General features: G+C 37.7%; 1 long non-coding RNA gene across 2 annotated transcripts; it reads left to right on the plus strand.

Moving 5' to 3' along the window:
• The first annotated feature begins 294 nt into the window (after positions 1-294).
• Positions 295-15,906, plus strand: LOC139190045 (uncharacterized). Of its 2 annotated transcripts, XR_011574031.1 has the most exons (4): positions 295-580; positions 925-1,001; positions 14,979-15,010; positions 15,753-15,906. It is a non-coding gene; the product is annotated as an uncharacterized lncRNA (long non-coding RNA). The 2 variants fall into 2 exon arrangements; XR_011574032.1 differs by lacking the exons at positions 14,979-15,010; positions 15,753-15,906 and adding an exon at positions 6,096-6,170 and having other exon boundaries at positions 925-991.
• The last annotated feature ends 6,507 nt before the right edge of the window (positions 15,907-22,413 follow it).

Raw genomic sequence — 22,413 nt, forward strand, 5'->3', positions numbered from 1 at the left:
TTTTTTCTCTGTCCAATATGAGTTTTTTTTTTTTCGTGAGGTGGTTAGATTTTGGATGTATTGTGTTTATTGGGAATGACTAGAACTTAGATTTTCGCCAATTGGGCATCAGAATCGTTGAGGGTTTAGCTCTTTCTTTCGTCAAATTGATAATTCCTTTCAATAATCTTCAACCTTCTGTGTGAAGGTTTGTCATGGACTTTGTTGGCATTTAGACATTGTGTTTACTTTAATCTTCCACTATTGATTTGAGCAGGAATTACAGTCGGATGCTTCGTTTCTATAAATCTGGGATGCTGAGACGGAACTTGCCAACGAGCATGGCGATGGGTGTGAATCATCATTTCATGCAATGCATATTTTATTTTGCTTAGGAAGTGGTGCAATATGAAGTCTGTAGAATGTCAACCATTGGAATTGATGGGAGCATGGCAAGGTTTCATGGAAAGAGTAAGAACAGTACAAATGGCACGGGTGCAAGGTGGTATACATGGATGATCAGTCGGTTGCTCTCATATGTTTCTGATGCTTTATTTGAAGAGTTAACCTCTGGATCAGGCTTTTGCAATGGTGCTTCCAGGTAGTTCTCCTGTGCGTCTCCTCATGTCCTGTAGTGCTAGTAAAATTATATTTGATTCAAGTAGCTTTACTTGATCCTGTCAGTCATATTCCATAGTTCTGCTGCTGTGTAGAAAGGGTGTCTTTTGAGTAGCATACTTTTAAGTAGAGTAAATAGCGTAGGTGTTAGCGGTAGGGCATTGAATGCTTTAAATTTACTAAAGAATTATGAAAAAGGGTTGGTGAAGGTATGGAATCTCAATCTCATCATACGCATGCGTTAGTAATGATGCCGAGCATCACTTTGATTGTATTAATACGTGATGTTTCCTTACATGGCTGGCAATGGCGATGCCGAATATTCAGGTTGGCGGGCGGGTGGACGTCGAGAATAGAATTTTGTTACAGTGGCTGTACTCGACGGACGGAGGCTGTGTTGAAAGGTAATCTTGCTTCTAGAATGGCCGGTGCATGCATTGAAAATGCTAGACAATTCTAGCATGAATATGGCATGTGTTCATTATGTTCATAAGCAAAGTCTATGTTGGTGGGCTACTTTAAGAGAATCAAGAATAATGGCTAGGATGATTTCATACTTGGTATTCACACTTGGTATGGTTGGTTATGCTTGCCTATAAATATAGGTGAGTGTGTTGTAATGTAAGATATAAGAAGAAGAAAAGAGAAGTGAGAAAGAAGAAGAAGAAGTAAGAGAGACAAGAAGGCTCTCTAAAGTGAGAATAAGTAGAAGAAGCATTCATAGCTTCCAAGAGTGTTTGAGTGATTTCTCTTGTATTAGTTTGTGTGAGAATAAGAAAAGTTTTGAGTGTTACCTTGAATATTCTTTTTCTCTTGCCTATCAATTTCCGCTGTGTTACATTCTTATTTGTGAGATAGACATCTCCAAAGTAGAGAAGTCTTTTAAATCCCAACAAAGTGGTATCAGAGCCATGGCTAACAATGCTATGGCAGCTTTCCAAGTTCCAGTGCTCAACAACAACAACTTCGATAATTGGTATATCAAAATGAAGGCCCTTTTGGGAGCACATGATGTATGGGAAGTCGTGGAGAAAGGCTACACTGAGCCAGAAGATGAAGCTACTTTGTCCCAACCCCAGAAGGAGAGTTTGAAAGATTCAAGAAAGAGAGACAAGAAGGCTCTCTACCTCATCTACCAAGCATTAGATGACAATGGTTTTGAGAAGGTCTCAAGTGCAACCTCCACCATGCAAGCATGGGAGAAGCTTCAAACCTCTTACAAAGGAGCCGAACAAGTGAAAAAGGTTCGTCTTCAAGTATTAAGAGGTGAGTTCGAATCTTTACAAATGAAAGGGTCTGAATCAATCTCCGATTACTTCTCAAGAGTGTAGCCGTTTCCAATCAATTAAAAAGAAACGGTGAAAAATTAGAAGATGTTAGAATTATGGAGAAGATACTACGCTCGTTGGACCCCAAGTTCGAGCACATTGTCGTGACAATTGAAGAAACTAAAGACTTGGAAGAAATCAGTATAGAGCAATTAATGGGTTCGCTACAAGCATATGAAGAGAAACATAAGAAGAGGCAAGGGAATGATGAGCAGCTCCTCAAGATACATATTCAGCCAAAGAAGAAAGAAGAAAGCTTCGACAACGAGAGAAGCCAGTACGGAAGAAGTCGTGGCCGAGGTCGCGGACGTGGACATGGACGTGGACGCAGTTGGAACTTCAACAACCATAGCAACTACGAAAGAGGAGAAAGCTCAACAAAAGGTCGTGGGAGAGGACGCTCAAACTTGAGGTATGAAAAATCTCAAGTTCAATGCTATAATTGTCAAAAGTTCGGGCATTATGCTTGGGAATGTAGAGCTCCAAACAACAGACTTGATGAGAAGGTCAATTATGTGAAAGAAGATAAAGAAGAGAATGGCGTTATGCTACTAGCATGCAAGAACAATGATGGAGACCAAGACTATACATGGTATCTTGACACCGGCGCCAGCAACCACATGTGTGGAAAAAGAAGCGTGTTCGTAGAGCTCAATGAATCAGTGAGTGACAACGTTTCTTTTGGAGACGAATCCAAAATACCCGTAAAAGGAAAAGGTAACATCCTTATTCCCCTTGAAAATGGCGGTCACCAATTAATTTCAAATGTCTACTACGTGCCCAATATGAAAAGCAACATTTTGAGTTTGGGTCAACTCTTAGAAAAAGGTTATGATTTTCATACAAAAAATTATATCCTTTTTCTTAGAGATGACAAAGGAAGATTAATTGCCAAGGCGAAAATGTCAAAAAATAGGATGTTTCCCATGAACATTCAAAACGATGTTGCAAAGTGTCTCAAGATATGTTACAAAGACATATCTTGGCTTTGGCATCTTCGTTTTGGGCATCTTAACTTCGGGGGATTGGAGTTATTATCTAAGAAGGAGATGGTGAGAGGATTACCGTGCATCAGCCACCCTGATCAAGTTTGTGAAGGATGCTTACTTGGAAAACAATTCAGGAAAAGCTTTCCAAAGGAGTCGACCACAAGAGCCCAGAAGCCACTTGAGCTCATTCACACCGATGTGTGCGGTCCTATAAAACCAAGCTCTTTGGGTAAAAATAATTATTTCCTTCTCTTCATTGATGATTTTTCAAGAAAAACCTGGGTTTATTTCTTGAAGCAGAAATCAGAAGTCTTTGGAGCATTCAAGAAGTTCAAAGCCGCCGTAGAAAAAGAGAGTGGTTACAAGATCAAAGCCATGAGATCTGATCGAGGAGGAGAATTCACTTCAAAGAAATTTCAAGAATTTTGTGAAGCCAATGGAATTCGTCGACCTTTGACAGTTCCAAGATCCCCTCAACAAAATGGTGTGGCGGAAAGAAAAAATCGAACTATCCTCGACATGGCTCGAAGTATGCTCAAAAGCAAGAGATTGCCTAAGGAGTTATGGGCAGAAGCTGTAGCATGTGCTGTCTACCTATCCAATCGATCTCCAACAAGAAGTGTGTGGGGAAAGACTCCGCAAGAAGCATGGAGTGGAAGAAAACCAGGTATCTCTCATCTAAGAGTTTTTGGAAGCATAGCCCATGTACATGTACCAGATGAGAGGAGAGCCAAACTCGACGACAAAAGTGAGAAGTTCATCTTCATCGGCTATGACTCAAATTCAAAAGGCTACAAGTTGTATAATCCAAACAATGGAAAGACGGTGATCAGTCGAGACGTGACGTTCGACGAAGAAGAAGAATGAGATTTTGGCCCCGCATGCAGGAGATCTTCATTTCTTTCCTCAATTTGAAGAAGAGAATGAACAAGGGACGATGGAGCAAGCAAGAGAGGTTCAACAAAAATCCACTACTCCACCTACTTCACCAATATCAACCAATCGTGGCAATTCACCAGCATCAACATCATCAAGTGGGAGCCTAAATGAAAGAGAAGTACCACGCACAAGAAGTATACGAGATCTCTATGAGGTAGCTGAAAGACTTGATAATCCTACACTTTTCTGTCTCTTTGCTGATTGTGAACCAGTCGACTTCCAAGAAGCAGTACAAGATACTAAGTGGAGGAAAGCAATGGATGAAGAAATCGAAGCAATCGAGAAAAATGAAACATGGGAACTCACTGTTCTTCCAAAAGGACACAAAGCCATCGGAGTCAAGTGGGTGTACAAGACAAAGAAAAATGCCAACGGAGAGGTCGAAAGATACAAGGCGAGACTAGTGGCGAAAGGTTATAGTCAAAGAGCCGGAATCGACTATGATGAGGTATTTGCACCTGTTGCTCGTTTGGAAACGATACGATTGCTAATTTCTTTGGCAGCTCAAAACAAATGGAAGATTCAACAAATGGATGTGAAGTCCGCCTTCCTAAATGGAGTCCTTGAAGAAGAAGTCTACATTCAGCAACCATCAGGCTATGAAATCAAAGGGCATGAAGACAAGATTCTGAAGCTGAAGAAAGCCCTCTATGGGTTAAAACAAGCGCCAAGAGCATGGAATAGTCGCATCGACAAGTACTTCCAAGAAAACAACTTCACCAAGTGCCCTCATGAACATGCTCTTTACGTCAAAGTCAAAGATGGAGATATTTTGATTGTGTGCTTATATGTGGATGATCTAATCTTCACTGGGAGTAATCCAAGCATGTTTGAAGAGTTCAAGAAAGTGATGACCAAAGAATTTGAGATGACGGACATCGGGCTAATGGCATACTACCTAGGCATTAAAGTTAAGCAGAGCGAAGAAGGCATTTTCATCTCCCAAGAAAGCTACACAAATGAGATACTGAAAAAGTTCAAAATGCACGACTGCAAGCCCATAAGCACGCCAGTGGAGTGTGGAGTCAAACTAACCAAGCATGATGAAGGAGAAAGTGTAGATCCAACATTTTTCAAGAGTCTAGTTGGAAGCTTGCGCTACTTGACATGCACAAGACCAGACATTCTCTATGTCGTCAGATTAGTCAGTCGCTACATGGAGAATCCCACAACTACACACTTGAAGACTGCCAAAAGAATTCTTCGATACCTTAAAGGTACTATTAACTTTGGCTTGTTCTATTCAAGTTCTAGTAACTACAAACTTGTTGGATATAGCGACAGTGATTGGGCAGGAGATTCTGACGATAGAAAAAGCACTACTGGATTTGTGTTCTTCATTGGAGACACTGCATTCACATGGATGTCGAAGAAGCAACCGATTGTCACACTATCTACATGTGAAGCTGAATACGTAGCTGTTACCGCATGTGTTTGTCATGTAATTTGGCTGAGAAACTTGCTGACAGAATTAAGCATGCCACAAGAAGAACCAACAGAGATCTATGTCGACAATAAGTCTGTAATAGCTCTAGCAAAAAATCCAGTATTTCATGACAGGAGCAAGCACATAGATACCCGCTATCACTACATAAGAGAGTGCATTGCAAGAAAGGATGTGCAAGTGGAATACGTGAAGTCTCAAGACCAAATTGCAGACATATTCACTAAGCCACTTAAGCAAAAAGTCTTTATCAGACTGAGAAACTCAATCGGCGTCACAAGCAAGATTAAGAGGGGATGTTGAAAGGTAATCTTGCTTCTAGAATGGCCGGTGCATGCATTGAAAATGCTAGACAATTCTAGCATGAATATGGCATGTGTTCATTATGTTCATAAGCAAAGTCTATGTTGGTGGGCTACTTTAAGAGAATCAAGAATAATGGCTAGGATGATTTCACACTTGGTATTCACACTTGGTATGGTTGGTTATGCTTGCCTATAAATATAGGTGAGTGTGTTGTAATGTAAGATATAAGAAGAAGAAAAGAGAAGTGAGAAAGAAGAAGAAGAAGTAAGAGAGACAAGAAGGCTCTCTAAAGTGAGAATAAGTAGAAGAAGCATTCATAGCTTCCAAGAGTGTTTGAGTGATTTCTCTTGTATTAGTTTGTGTGAGAATAAGAAAAGTTTTGAGTGTTACCTTGAATATTCTTTTTCTCTTGCCTATCAATTTCCGCTGTGTTACATTCTTATTTGTGAGATAGACATCTCCAAAGTAGAGAAGTCTTTTAAATCCCAACAGGCTGCAGCTGGTGGTGGTTGAAGCTGTGTGTGCGTGCGTTGTCAATGATGTATAACAGAAACACAGATTGAATTAGTTGCTTAGGAATCTTGCTATCTGTGACTATACACAAACACAGTACGTGTTGAGCCAAAATCATGCATCCATCTTGCATTAACAACAGATGGCAGAGGCTTGAACGGAACAAAATGTTGCAAATAACCAAAATCAAAGTATATCCAAACTGCCACTACAGCGGTTGTTTTTAACCAAGAAAACATGCCTCCGATCCGATTTCAGTATAGAAGGAAGAAAAAAAATGAAATAAAAATACAGCATTTATAAATTTATGTGGGTTGATTATTATAATCTCAGACTTGGCAATGTATGTTTTACAGTATAATTGAACATAAAATAATGGAAGAGCCTTTACAAGTTAGAAGGAACGATCCAACGAACGAACATCATCTATATATATATATAAAGTGAGAATCTCAAATAGGTGAAGCTTTTAATATTTCAATTATGTCCTCATTTTGATAGAGAAAATAATTAACAACTACCCAACCAAATTTCCCAAACCCAAATTAAATAAATCATACAATATATTGCTATACACTAACAAAAAGTTCCAGTCTTTAACGTTCAGCAAAATGAATGCATAGCTGAAAGGTTAACAACAAATTCATGACGTTGTTTCATACCTTATTGACATTGAGATCAGTAGGCCAGTAATGGATTGTAGAAGTATTTGAACGTTTCCAAAGATGATCCAAATGAAATAAGGCCCCCATTTGTGATTCTCAATTTCGTTCAATTTCCTAAAAAAACTTAGACCGAAATTGAACTCGGATGTCAATTGGGATAACATTATAGTTAAATGAATGATGATTAAGTCAAACAATTTACTACCTGGGTAGGGTCGGTGGGCTAAGTACAAATTTGGTACTTCTTGTTGACCATTGGAAATTATGAGAACTTTCTCGGCGTCTCTGTCGTCGTTTGTGCTTCCGAATTGCGACAATGGTGTCCTATCGTATGGCCAACAGCAGCACCGAGTAGCCCTCATAGTCTATGTGCTCTCTGGTCAAGTTCACTTTCCTTGAATCCACCGTCCGGTAAAAAACTCAAACACACGCACAAAATCGAAAATTGAAAAAAAAAAAAAACCCCAAAGATAGAGATAAAGAGGACCCACCTGAAGAGCGAGCGAAGAGCTGGGCCTTGTCGAGTTGGGATGAGTGGCCGTAGACGGCTTTGAGGGTATCGTGAATTGGTTGGGATCGGAAGGTTTTCGTGTTTTGCCATTTGTGCCATCAACTTGATTAAACACACACTGAAAGCTCCCCGTGACGGTGACGCAAGCAAACAAAAGCTTTAAGTTATCTAATTCGACAATATTTAGGAAACTCTTTGATGAAGACGACGATGATTGGATTATATAGGACACTGAAGTGAATAAATTCTTGGGTACCTGGAGGACATGGTAATGAAGGCGACGGCGGAGGCAGAAGTGAGAGAAGATTCAGATGACTGAATGCTTAGAAGGCTGGAGACTATTGGTGATGAGGGCAGCGGAGAATGATGCGTTTTGGTACACTGAGCTGTTGGGTTTTAAAACACTTCTCTACTTTGGAGATGTCTATCTCACAAATAAGAATATAACACAGCGGAAATTGATAGGCAAGAGAAAAAGAATATTCAAGGTAACACTCAAAACTTTTCTTATTCTCACACAAACTAATACAAGAGAAATCACTCAAACACTCTTGGAAGCTATGAATGCTTCTTCTACTTATTCTCACTTTAGAGAGCCTTCTTGTCTCTCTTACTTCTTCTTCTTCTTTCTCACTTCTCTTTTCTTCTTCTTATATCTTACATTACAACACACTTACCTATATTTATAGGCAAGCATAACCAACCATACCAAGTGTGAATACCAAGTGTGAAATCATCCTAGCCATTATTCTTGATTCTCTTAAAGTAGCCCACCAACATAGACTTTGCTTATGAACATAATGAACACATGCCATATTCATGCTAGAATTGTCTAGCATTTTCAATGCATGCACCGGCCATTCTAGAAGCAAGATTACCTTTCAACATGAGCGACTGTTTGAATTTCTCTCCTGTTTGCAGGGATGGAGTGACCCGTTGCTCACTTTAAACGTGCAGTATATGGCAGTTCCATCTCTGCAATTTGCAACCGATGCAAGTTCTGTGGAGAGTTACATCTTTGCAGTTTGCAACTGCAAGTCTGCAACTGCTGTGGAGAGTTCCATCTCTGCAGTTTGCAACCGCTGCAACTGCTGTTAAGAGTTCGTGGCTTCGTGCCATTCTAAAGTATTTTTTTCCTTTATTTATTTATTTATTTACTTCTTGTTTTCTGTATAGCAGAAAGATAGAATGTGACGAAGTAGTTATAGGATGATTAATTTAAGGGATGATAAAGAATTTAAAGTGTATGTGTTTTCATCTAGTGATTCATATTGTCATTGTTGTGATGGGTGCATATATTGTTTGCAGTGGATAATTTTGTTTTTCAACTTGTAAATGATTTATAAATAGTAACATATTTACGAATTTGACCCTTTTTTTGTGAGCGGTTATCCGTGTGCTTTATGTATGAAATGAGGGCATTCTTGGTATTTTCGAATGCTTCACCAAACTGGGCTTCTCCCAATATATACAAATGAATGATGATTCCCATATTAAAAGCAATATATGAAATTTGCTTCTGCAGATACGCCATAATGGATCATCACTTTTGCTTCGAGGTGGGCGTCTCTTGCAACAATATGCTGTAGATAACTACATTAAAATTGAATCACAAAAACTTCGATGGCTGCGTTCTAATCAAGCCACAGTTAGAGCGGATCTCTATAAAGGACTTCAAGACTCTTTAAATGCAGGTCAACACAATGCAGGTATATATATCATTTCAGTTATCGTTATTTAAAATATAACTTTGTTCAAAATCTGTACAATATATATAGTTAATTGAAAATAAAAAATTAACAGGTAGCATTGGGCGTAGAATTATTTTACCATCATCATTTGTTGGAAGCCCACGTGACATGTACCAACGATATCAAGATGCAATGACTCTGGTTCAAAGATTCGGAAAGCCAGATCTTTTTATTACCATGACATGTAACCCAAGTTGGGAAGAAATCAAAAGTGAATTACTCGCTGGACAAACTCTACAAGATCGTCCTGACTTACTTACTAGAGTATTTCGTGCAAAACTTGAGCAACTAAAAGAAGACATCATTGAAAAGGGGGTACTGGGCAATGTTGTTGCCTACGCATACGTTATTGAGTTTCAGAAACGTGGTCTTCCACATGTGCATATGCTGGTGGTGTTAGATGAAAATGATAAGATCAATAACCCAGATGAGTATGACCGAATTGTTAGAGCTGAAATACCAAACGAAGACGTAGAGCCTCAACTTTACAATGTGGTGTTAAAGCATATGATTCATGGCCCGTGTGGGATTCATAATTCTCAATCTTCATGTATGAAAAATGGGAGCTGTAAGAGAAAGTATCCCAAACCATTTGCACCAGACACTGTTCAAGGGAATGATTCGTATCCAATTTATCAAAGGCGAGGAAATCGATTGCTCTTCTCTCTTGATCGACAAGGAAACATAATGGTTGATAATAGTTGGGTCATTCCATATAATCCATGGTTGCTGTTAAGGTATGATTGTCATATCAATGTTGAAATTTGTGCAAGCATAAAAAGTGTCAAGTACTTATATAAGTATGTTTACAAAGGCCCAGATAGAGTGACAATCGAAGTGCAATCAGACCCTGAATACGATGAAATAAAGCAGTTTCAGGATGCAAGATGGGTTTGCGCACCAGAGGCATTATGGAAGATATTCAAGTTCATTATTAATCGAATTTACCCATCTGTTGAGCGATTGCAAATACATCTTCCTAATATACACCAAGTTCAGTTTCGTGCCGACGAGAGCATAATAAATATTCTACATGATGAGAGTACAAGAAAGACAATGTTAACTGAATTTTTTACACTTAATCATGTGGATGCAGAAGCGCGACGGTACGTATACATGGAAATCCCATCACATTACAGATGGATTCAAGCTCAAAGAAAGTGGTCTAAAAGAATGAATCGTAACAAGGTTATTGGACGAATATATGCAGTTTCACCTGCTGAAGGTGAAAATTTTTACCTTCGGATTCTTCTTAATCATGTTAGAGGACCAACATCTTTCACAAACTTGAGAACAGTTAATGGGGTTTTGCATCCAACATTTAAGCAGGCAGCAGAACAACGAGGTTTGTTAGAAAGAGATGACAGTATTCGACAATGTATGCTAGATGCCTCCACAATTCAAATGCCGTCGGCTTTAAGAAGATTATTCGTCACCATATTGGTATATTATGCACCAATTGGTGTTCGAGGGTTATGGGATGAGTTCTATCCATTCATGATAGAAGATTATGTTTCCATGACTAACATAACTCCCACACTTGCTACCAACAGACTCTTACGTGAGTTGAACATACTTTTGGTTCAATTTAATAAGAGTATAAACGAGTTTGATTTGCCCCAAATGACAAGAGGAAATGAATCAAGTTCAGGAATGACAAGATGTATTAAAGATGAGATATCCATAGGTATTCCACAACAAGATCTTGATGCAATTGAACATTTAAATGATGACCAAAGAAGTGCGTTTAACATAATAATGGGTGCAGTTCAACGATCAGAGAATGCAACTTTTTTTGTGGATGGTCCTGGTGGAACTAGAAAAACTTACTTATATCGCGCATTGTTAGCAAGCTTGAGAAGGTTGGGGCACATAGTATTAGCAACATCATCATCTGGAATAGCAGCTACGATATTGCCTGGTGGGAGGACAACACATTCTAAATTCAAGATACCACTTAGTCTTGATGCATCATCGATGTGTTCGATTGGTAAGCAATCTGATTTAGCAAAGCTAATACAAAAGGCAAAGGCAATTATTTGGGATGAAGCAACAATGACGCATCGTCATGCATTTGAAGCACTCGATCGAACGTTCAGAGACCTAATAGATATTGACTTACCATTTGGGGGGAAAATAATGATATTTGGGGGAGATTTTCGACAAGTTCTTCCTGTTATCCGGAAAGGAACCAAGTCTGAACTAATCCAAGCAAGTGTTGTTAAGGCATCATTTTGGTCACAGGTAAAGATTTTAAAACTCAAACAAAACATGAGATCCATAAATGATCGTGAATTTTCAGAATTTTTACTTCGTGTTGGTGATGGGAATGAAGATGTTATTATGGATGATATGGTAAAACTATATGAATGCATGGTGATACCATGGGAGAGTGAGCATTCCATTAATCAATTAATTGCCAAAATCTTCCCTGACTTAGAGGATCATATGAATGATGCAACCTACATGGTTGAAAGGGCAGTGGTAACTCCTACAAATGAAGACGTTGATATGTTAAATAAAAAGATAATGAATATGTTTCCAGGTTTAGAAGAGACAATGTATTCATTTGATTCAGTTGAGGATGATGAAAGGAATTTGTATCAACCAGAGTTCTTGAATTCAATCTCACTTGGTGGTTTGCATCCGCACAAGTTAACTCTGAAAAGAGGTGCTCCAATCATGCTTTTAAGGAATATTGATCCGAAATTGGGATTGTGTAATGGTACAAGATTATTGTGTCGTGGTTCTTACCGAAATCTTATTGATGTTGAAATTCTAACTGGACAATTTGCCGGATCCAGAGTTTTCTTACCAAGAATCCCTCTCAAAAGTACTGATATTGCTGGGCTTCCATTTGAACTTACAAGAAAGCAGTTTCCAGTGAAACTAAGTTTCTCTATCACTATAAACAAATCTCAAGGTCAGACAATACCACATGTAGGCGTTTACCTTCCAGATCACGTCTTTAGTCACGGACAATTATATGTGGCTTTATCGAGGGGGGTCTCAAAGTCAACCACAACTGTGTTAGTAAAAAATGGCTCCATAGTCGGCCAACAAGGTGTATTTACACGGAATGTAGTATACAAAGAAGTCTTGCTTCATTCCAGCTAATTATGGTGATTCCTAATAGGTAACAACTTTATTAACAATAACATTTCAATATGCATTTCTCACTTATCATTTAACTCTTTTTATTTGATTTTTAATTTTCTCACTATTGTTTGTAGATTGGCAATGCACATTTGAAGCGTTAATCAGGAATAAATGGGTGGAAATTGCAGCATTGATGTCAATTTTCATACCAAAAGAAACAATGACATATAGACTTTATGGGTATTGTGAAAAATGTACATATTGTGATGTAGGTTTTATATTTTAACATTTAAGTTGTTTTGTATTTTGCTACGAGTACTTAATGTTTTCATCTACTCTTTTTTTTATTCACATCTACTTACTATTGTTTATGAACTTTAGGTAGGTAGGAACTTGCATCCAAAATCTCATGTTGTTTGACAATTGCATGAATACCATTTAAATCATTACTTTACGCAAAGTAAAAATGAAAAATTTGATAACTTTTTAGGATATGCATGATAAAAAAAGAGTTCCTCTTTGCACAATACATTTAAAATATATCTTGACAATTACAATGGGAAAAACTAACACAATACACCTTTAGGGGCGCGTAGCGCCCGTGATGTAAAAATACCTCTCGCACGCACGTTAGTACGTGCTGAGAGGCTAGTATATATATAAAGTGAGAATCTCAAATAGGTGAAGCTTTTAATATTTCAATTATGTACTCATTTTGATAGAGAAAATAATTAACAACTACCCAACAAAATAGGGACAAAATAGTAATATTGTACAATTTAGAAATCAAACGTGGAAGAGACAAATTCCACCACGTTTGCAAATCAGTTTTTTCTCAAATTGTTGGATTTCCTTGCCGAGGAGGATAGGAGGAGGTCATTCCATCAGTTTATATCTCAAACTGCAGGTTGGCGGGCGGGTGGACGTCGAGAATAGAATTTTGTTACAGTGGCTGTACTTGACGGACGGAGACTGCAGCCGGTGGTGGTTGATGTTGAATATATCGGTCCACCTCATCATTCCAGCTCATCAATAGTTAGTTAGGCTGTTATCAAATTAGTTAGTTAAATAGCTTAGGTTGTAAGCTAGTTATGATGGCTATATAAACTGTATTCTCATAGTTGTAAAGATTAATTCAGTATCAATGTAATCAATTACTTTCTCTCTTTCTCTTCTTCCCTTCTCTCTCTTCTTATTCGATACATGCTCTTTCTGCATTTCTGTGTCTTTCTACATTTCTGTTAATATGGTATCATCGCCATGGATGATCTTTTGACTTCCGCTGTAGTACCTCTGATGGGTAGCTGATCTTTGTGTAAGGTTGATGATGATGTTTTGCTGTTCTTGGGAGGCTTCGATACTTGTCTATGGAGTTTTCGTTGGTGATGAAGATCTGTGCGCTCCAGGTGTTTGATAATTTGTGTCAGCCAATTGCCGGAGTTTGCGAGGATTCTGGTATAGGTGTGTCATCGCTGGAGGTCGGTTCTTGGTGATTTGTTGCTCTTCCGTTGTGGGTGAACAAGTTTTTCTTCGTACAAGCTTGGATGTTCGAGTGCGTTTTCTGGGTTTCAAGATTCAAGTTCTCAGGTTTTGTTTCTGATTACTAGTTTTCTTTCCTGCATATCAACTATTGTGATAATGTCTCACTGAGAATTTTGTTGGGAATTTCGGAAGTGTCAAGGCCAATCGCCGTATACTTAAGATTTGTGAAGAGTTCAAGGTCGAATGTCATATTTGAGAATCTTTAAGGCCAATTGCCATTTCTCAGTTGCTATAAAATTGTTGATTGTATTTCCCTAAGGTCGATTGCCGGGATTTTATGTTGTCTAAAAGATTGTCTGTTAATTGGGTTCTCTATGATTGTATGCTGTACTCCCTTAAGGCCGATTGCCGGAGTATAAAGCTGTCTGAAAGTTGTTTTCTGTTTGTTGGGATAGAGAGGCCGATAGCCATTTCCCTTTTATGTTTCACTTCAGAAAGGCCGATAGCCAGAAGTGTGTGTAGAACATTAACTGATTTAGAAGAATATGAAGGCCGATTGCCATTTCTTCTAAGAGAAAGATTGTTTAGTAGGATTTGAAGGTCGATTGCCATTGTTGAAAGATTGCTGAAAGATTGAATCTTTGATTCATTATTGGGTATTGTTTGATTGTTTGTTGGGTATTGTACACTCAAGAAGGCCGATTGCCAAGAGTGTCTTAGTTCAAGATTCTGCAAAGTTGTTCATATTCTATCTGCAAAAGTGATGTGTGATGATAATGGGATGAGCAACCTGTTTTAGTTTTGGCAAGTTTGAAAGGATGATAACTATATGTGGTTGTACCTTATCGCAAAAGAAAACAGTAGCTACAGAGGTGTAGAAATCAGTTTGAGGGGCTGAAATTCTTTGGGAAGTTGATGGATGAGTATGAAATTGCATCGTTCTTAAGTAATTTTCAATGCTTGCAAGCCATGGAGGATTAATTGGTGAGGAGCAGCAGAGCTAGGAGTATATGGACAAGAAGGACTTCCTAAGTTCTACATTTCTCAAAGCACTCATTCAATCTCCAACTGGGAAACCCAGTTGAGATTGAGGGGGGATGTTGAATATATCGGTCCACCTCATCATTCCAGCTCATCAATAGTTAGTTAGGCTGTTATCAAATTAGTTAGTTAAATAGCTTAGGTTGTAAGCTAGTTATGATGGCTATATAAACTGTATTCTCATAGTTGTAAAGATTAATTCAGTATCAATGTAATCAATTACTTTCTCTCTTTCTCTTCTTCCCTTCTCTCTCTTCTTCTTCGATACATGCTCTTTCTGCATTTCTGTGTCTTTCTACATTTCTGTTAATAGTTGAAGCTATCTGTCTGTGCGTGGGTGGGTGCGTGCGTTTTCAATGATGTATAACGCAAACACAGAGATTGAATTAGTTGCTTAGGAATCTAGCTATCTGTGACTATACACAAACACACTACGTGTTGAGCCAAAATCATGCATCCATCTTGCATTAACCAAAATCAAAGTACATCCAAACTACCACTACAGCGGTGGTTTTTAACCAAGAAAGCGTGCCTCCGATCCAATTCATTATAAAAGGAAAAAAAAATGAAATAAAAATACAGCATTTATAAATGGGAGTTTTAACGAAAAGCCTGCGGTACTGTTCATTTTAACAAAAAACCACATTTTTACATTAAAAAGTTAAACTTGGTACTATTCATCTTACCTTTTATTTTGTCCTTATCGTTAAAAGTCAAAGTTTTCAAACCATTTTCATTAGTTTTTCTTTTATAAATTTATGTGGGTTGATAATCATAATCTCAGACTTGGCAATGTATGTTTTACAAGTATGATTGAACATAAAATAATAATAATGATGATAAAAAGGAGATGTCTGAATAAGAAAACTAATGAAGAGGACTTGAAAACTTTGAGTTTTAATGATAATAACAAAATAAAGGGTAAAGTGAATAGTACCAGGTTTGACTTTTTAGTGTAAAAATGTGGTTTTTCGTTAAAGTGAACAATATCGTGGGCTTTTCGTTAAAACTCCCTTAAATTAATGGAGACGAAAGAGCCTTTACAAGTTAGAAGGAACGAATGAACCAACATCATAAAAATTAAAAGAAAGAGAAAGAAAAAGACAAAACCAACGGTAAAACCCAGAAACAAAACAAGTCCACCAAAGCCCCCTAACCCTAACAACAAGGTTTCTATCAGAGGAAAGGAGGGCGCCGCCCCTGGCAATGGTCTTTCTCTCTCTTAACCTTCAGTTGCTGCTTAACCTTCAGCTGTTACTGAGAAGAAGAGAGAGAGAGAGGACACCATTCAAGGCGGCAGAGAAGAGGCTGGGCAACAATTGTTTGGGGTATTTCTCTTTCGACCAAACCCTAGTTGAGTAGTTAGCTAGGGCTTTCCTTTTCCCCCGATATATGATTCTCTGTCTTTGTCTGTTGTTAGTTCTCACTTTTATCCTTCTTGCAGGGGCAGTCTAGTGCGGAGAAACAAACAAAAAAACACAATGGGGCTGCTAGTCTAACAGCTTCCTTGCCGACATGAGCCAGAGCAAATTATGGGGTATGGTGACACTCCCCTCCCCTCGTATTTATTTCATTTATTTACTAACTAACTACTTAAGGGATAATTAATTTGATTTGTTTCATTTATTTTTCAATACTAAGGTAATTAATATTTGATGCATATCGGATGTCCTCCTTTGTTATATATTGGACTAGATTATTGAAACGAATCCAAGTGGATTGGATTGATCTCTAAACTTATCAACCCATACTTAGGGATCCCTATTGAAATTCAAGTTATGTTACAAGCAAAAAGAAGATATAAAACTCTTGTGTCCACCCCAACCAACTTACTTGGGTCCGGCTAGCATAAAGAAAACCTATCAATTCCAATTCCAATCCCAATCCCAATCCCACTTAAATTGGTGGTAGGCAAGGTTCTAAAAATCGCTAGGCGCTAGTTGGGCGGTGGGCATGGGCCTAGCGCTTAGACGGCTAGGGGGCCTAGGGGGATTTATGTAAATTTATTATATATCTTGTAATTAAGTGCCTATTTACACCTAAAAAAAAACTATATGCAAATTAGGTACACCATTTCCATAAGTACTGGATTAACTTGTAGTAAATCCATCATTTGCAAATTAGGTACACCATTTTCATAAGTATACCACCATGAAACCAAAAAAGAAAAAAGCACACAATTAATAAAAAAAAAAATATAAAACCCCTAGGACCGCCTAGCTACCGCCTAGGCGCCGCCTAGGGCTGCCTAGCTTCTAGCCGATTTTTCCAAACTCCTTGCCCAAAATCGGGACGGAGGCGGCGCCTATGCCGATTTTTAGAAAAGTGGTGGTAGGGTAGGAGAAAGGGAGATAACATGATAAATAGTAGGGATCATTCTTCAACTATCTTCAATATCTACCTTCAACTTGTAGGCTTCCCCGTTCTAATCCATATCCCTAGAGACGACCAAACAAGGCCTTGAAGTAACGTTTTAGCTACCGGTTTTGATTTATGTTCTTATCAAATGAAATGAAATGAAATAAATTAAACCCTAATTTTATTGTTTTAGAGTCCGTTACGTTGCCTCTTCCTCCCTCCATTGCCTTCTCTCTTGTCAATTCTTCCTTTTTTTTTTATTCCTCAGATTGTCGTCCATGTCCATTCGTTCTTAGTGATGAATTATCATCACAAGCCAGCTTTGTTGATAACTTGGGGGATAATAGGTTGCACTCTCATGTCATTAACTATTGTTTGCTTAATTTTAATGAAGATGAGTATTGATGCATTATCTTATTTATCATATTTGAAGGAGAATATATAGGTTCAAAGTGAATTGGTTAGATGTGATCCAAAAGGATGTTCACAGTCAAGGAGTAGAACATACATGTCACTACAACAAAAGTAATCATTACCGACAAAGATTTTCCGACGGCCCAAAAAAACCGTCGTAAAAAGCACATTTTGCGACCATAAAATATAGGCGTCGGTAACATGACATGAAACAAATTTTTATTACCAACGCACACAATGTCCTCGGAAAAAGTCTCAAGTTTCGTCGGAAATGCACTTTTGTTTGGTGGGAAGAATTGGCGCCAGTTGTATTAACGACGAGTAAAGTTCTTATCGGAAATATAATGGTTATTTACGAAGATTTACTCATTTTGACGAAATTGATTTAGTATTTTTGAGGGAAAAAAAGTCCTCTTGGTAATGTTTTTATATTTTTGAGGGAAAAAAAGTTCTCTCGGTAATGCTTTTATATTTTCGAGGGTGATTAGTTGTTGTCAGAAGTAATTATATTTTTTTCGACGAAATTTTTTTTCTTTGTCAGAGTAAATTTTTAAGGCATGGTTTTGTGGGAATCAATTATTTACCAATGGTCACATGTGTATTCTTCAAACAAGTTTGATGCTTAATTTAAATTGAAGATCGAATTTGTTCATTGTACTCTTTATAGGGTTGAGGAGTGTATTTATAAAAAATCATCAAAATTTGAGTTATAATAACAGTTAAATCGTGAGCTTTCGTTTATAACCGTCGAAATGTTTCGTCTCGTTACCTAATATCTGAATGTCAGTTTTTTGCGATTTTTTACGTATGCAATCTTGGAGCATATACAAACAAGTTTGACGGTTAGATCGTTGAAACTAGTTTTGTAGAATGGGTAATCCTTCAAAACGATAGATTCAACAAACACTTGGAGTTTATTTTATACTTCTATTAAGTAGAACATAATATTTTGTGGTATCCACTAGTAAAATTTTTTAAATTGGAGATCGAATTCGTTCATCGTACTCTTATAGGGTTCAGGAGTGTATTTGTAAAAAATCAGCAAAATCGGAGTTAAAATAACCGTTAAATCGTGAGTTTTCATTTATAACCGTTGAAAGGTTTCATCCCATTAACCTCTTCACAAAAGTTGTTGAGCTTGATATTACGAGTGTTTGTAGATTTTTTTTTTGTACTTCTACATTAATTAAAAAAACTATTAAAAATCAGAACAAGACATACTTCTACATTAATAATCATAGGATTTAATCTCACTTATGTGAGATTAAATCCTTACCGTGTGTTTTGGAGAGCTGTCAAAATTTTGGCATGGCGCCTTTTATTTTTAGCTCTCTATTTTCAAAACTTTGGCATGGCGCCTAAAAACTTAACTCTCTATTTCCAAAGACAACACCGATTATCCCTTTCTCACAGCTTCTCTATATTTCCTCTTCAGAAACAAAACCCTAGCCTCCATCCTCCATTCTCTAGTAGCCATACGTGATGATGATAGAAACCATGAAATCCTCACACATGTTGTTTTTCAGTTTATATCTTATGAGGTCTGACATATATATTTTCAGGTCTCGCCTAGATTTGAGATTTGGAAGCAGAAAACGAGAAGGCTAAGAGGATGGTGAAGGACGTGGCAACTTACTTCTCTATGACTTTGGGTGCTTTTGTGTTCTGGCAATCCATGGATGAAGTCCACGTCCGGACGAAAAGGCAATCAAAGGTAAAATAATTGACTTAATTGTTTTAAATTAGAATAAAGTACCCTAAAACTTCGAAGTTAATCTTTTATCGTTCAATTTATTTCATTCTATGCAATGAATCTTCATTATGCCTTAAATTCTATACGTAAGATAGTTGGGCAATACATGGCATTTAGGCTTGTTTGAGTAGCATTGGGGTTTGGAAATGAAAAGAAGCAGCACATTTGTTTTGGTGATGTGGGGTTCTTTCTTAATTGGGTTTCAGCTTTTTAACTTTCTCTCTCTTGATAGATTAATGCGTTTAATAATGTTAGATATGTTATATATACACAGGACTGAGGCTCGTGCTGGTAATGCATATGAGGGAGCTAGATATGAGGCTATGAGTAAGAGCGGAAAGCTGGCAAGTGGTGATAGTGCCTCCAGGAGAATGGAAACTACTACTACTAGTGTTGTTTCTTCTCTTATTTCTCATTATAATGGGTTGTCACTTGGAAGCAACAAAAGCGGAGGAGCATTTGATACTTGTAGTTAATGCGGAAGTTGTTGGAAGGTAAGTTTTCTTGTGTATTTTTAGTATTTGATAACTGAGTGAAAACAACATTTTCTTTTCTTTTCTAATCCAGATGAGTCATGTTTTGTTTATGCAGTGTACAAAGGAAGGTCGTCATCTTGTAGTTCGTAGGATGGCGGAGATATGGAATTTTAAAGAGCAACACATGCTAAAAGAAAACAATACATGTGTTGCTCTTTAAAATTCCATATCTCCGCCATCCTACGATCCACAAGACGATGGCTTTCCTTTGTACACTGCATAAACAAAACATGACTCATCTGGATTAGAAAAGAAAAGAAAATGTTGTTTTCACTCAGTTATCAAATACTGAAAATACACAAGAAAACTTACCTTCCCACAACTTCCGCACTGACTACGAGTATCAGATGCTCCTTCACTTTTGTTGCTACCAAGTGACAACCCATTATAATGAGAAATAAGAGAAGAAACAACGCTAGTAGTAGTAGTTTCCATTCTCCTAAAGGCACTATCACCACTTGCCAACTTTCCACTCTTACTCTCAGCCTCATATCTAGCACTATGCATTACCAGCACGAGCCTCTGTCCTGTGTATATATAACATATCTAACATTATTAAATGCATTAATCTATCAAGAGAGAGAAAGTTAAAAAGCTCAAACCCAATAAAGAAAGAACCCCACATCACCAAAACAAATGTGCCACTTCTTTTCATTTCCAAACTCCAATGCCACTAAAACATGCCTAACTGCCAAGTATAGAATTTAAGGAAAACTAATAAAAATGACTTAAAAACTTTGAGTTTTAACGATAATGACAAAATAAAGGATAAAGTGAATAGTACCAGGATTGACTTTTTAGTGTAAAAATGTGGTTTTTTATTAAGGTGAACAGTACTGGGAGCTTTTCGTTAAAATTCCCTAAAATTTAAGGCATAATGAAGATTCATTGCATAGAATGAAATAAATTGAACGATAAAAGATTAACTTCGAGGTTTCAAGGCACTTTATTATAATTTAAAACAATTAAGTCAATTATTTTAACTTTGACTGCCTTCAGAGATAACTTGGTGGTTGGTAACATTGCCATCCGCGGTTACGTACACTTTTCTCTCCTTGTCAAATGTTGGGAATGCAATGTGGTGGATATAAGGGAGTGTCATTCCTTTATAATATACCCCAATCATTGCCTCATGGATTGCTGATGCACCAAATACACCCACATTGGGAGCCTCATCCCTCTTCCTTTTCTTCAACCCAAAGCCAGTGATATTTTCTTCATATGTTCCCCACCCAAGAAGTGTCGGAACATGGGTATGGGCCTTGCAAGGCTCATCTAGCGACGGCACGTAGACTCCGTGCTTGTAATTGCGGAATTGTTGATCTATTGAGATAATGTGAACAATGGAGGGATGCGTTAGAAGCGCCTTCATCATTTGCATCTCAATAGCCCTCTGATTAACATTGATATTGGGCACCCGCATTCGATTAGACATAGAAATATCGGGTGTAATTGGAATTTGCTGGATGAACCATTTAAAACTATGGATCACAGCTTTGACTTCTCTTCTCTCTGGTCAAGTGTTTGTGTGGGTATGCATGAATAGTTTTTTATTTTCGAGCCCCCCAATCTTATTCAACAAGTGTCCCCTTCTTCGACTCGCCAAAAGTTTTCCAACATTATATCGTGTTCACTTATGAATTGAAAGCAATCTACTGGCCTAGACTCACTAGCAGACTGATAAGCTAATATGATAGCTATCATCTCAATTTTTTCACATGAAGAGGATGAACCAATGTCCTTGCCAGTGTGTGGTTCTACTTCAAATATGTAGGGCGCACCAACATGGAGTGCCAAGTCTCTCACAGAGACCCTTGGTCTAACCCTGTATTTGTAAGCCAGGGCGGCCTCCATTGTCTGTGCGACTGCATGAGCAACACATGTATGTTATACTCCTTGACTACGAACATCCTTTTGGATCATATCTAACCAATTCACTTTGAACCTATATATTCTCCTTCAAATAAGATAATGCATCAATACCCATCTTCATTAAAATTAAGCAAAAAATAGTTAATGACATGGGAGTACAACCTATTATCCCCCAAGTTATCAACAAAGCTGGCATGTGTTTGTTGAATTATGGCCAAACACCTTTCGGCTAATTAACAAACCAAAAGAAAAAAAAGGTGAAAGACATCATGATGAGGAGACATCATGATGATGTTTTTTTTCTTTTGTGGTTTTTTTTATTAACCATAATTATTTGGTTTTCGGGTAGAAGAAAGGAGGAGAAGAAGAGAGAGCTCATTTTTTTTGTCAGAAATAGAGCTCATGAGCTGCCTAGAGCAGGAGAGTTGCAGAGAGCCCAAACAGAAAAAAGAAGCTGCTGCTTCATTTGGTTAGTAATCATTCACCAAAATAGTTGTTGTTGTAATAACTTTGAGCTATATGTATAGAGAAGAAATTATTCATTATATTTCTTTCTCTATTTGTTTATGTGGTGTGTGAGAGCTATTGGGTGTATTGGGTTATTTGGGTTGTGAGATTGCCAACACTCTGTAAACTCCCATTTGGTTGATAGTGGATTATTGGGTGAGCTCCTACAGCTCCGAGGACGTACTCCAGTTACACTGACTGTTGAGGAACCTCGTTAAAATCCTGGTGTCTTTAATATTTTGTTCTTGCATTTTCATTTGATAAATTTCCTGTGGGTTAGCTTGAGTTGGTTCCAACGGGTTTGGTGC

Source organism: Malus domestica, chromosome 12 (assembly GCF_042453785.1).
Source record: "Malus domestica chromosome 12, GDT2T_hap1".
Classification (NCBI taxonomy): domain Eukaryota; kingdom Viridiplantae; phylum Streptophyta; class Magnoliopsida; order Rosales; family Rosaceae; genus Malus; species Malus domestica.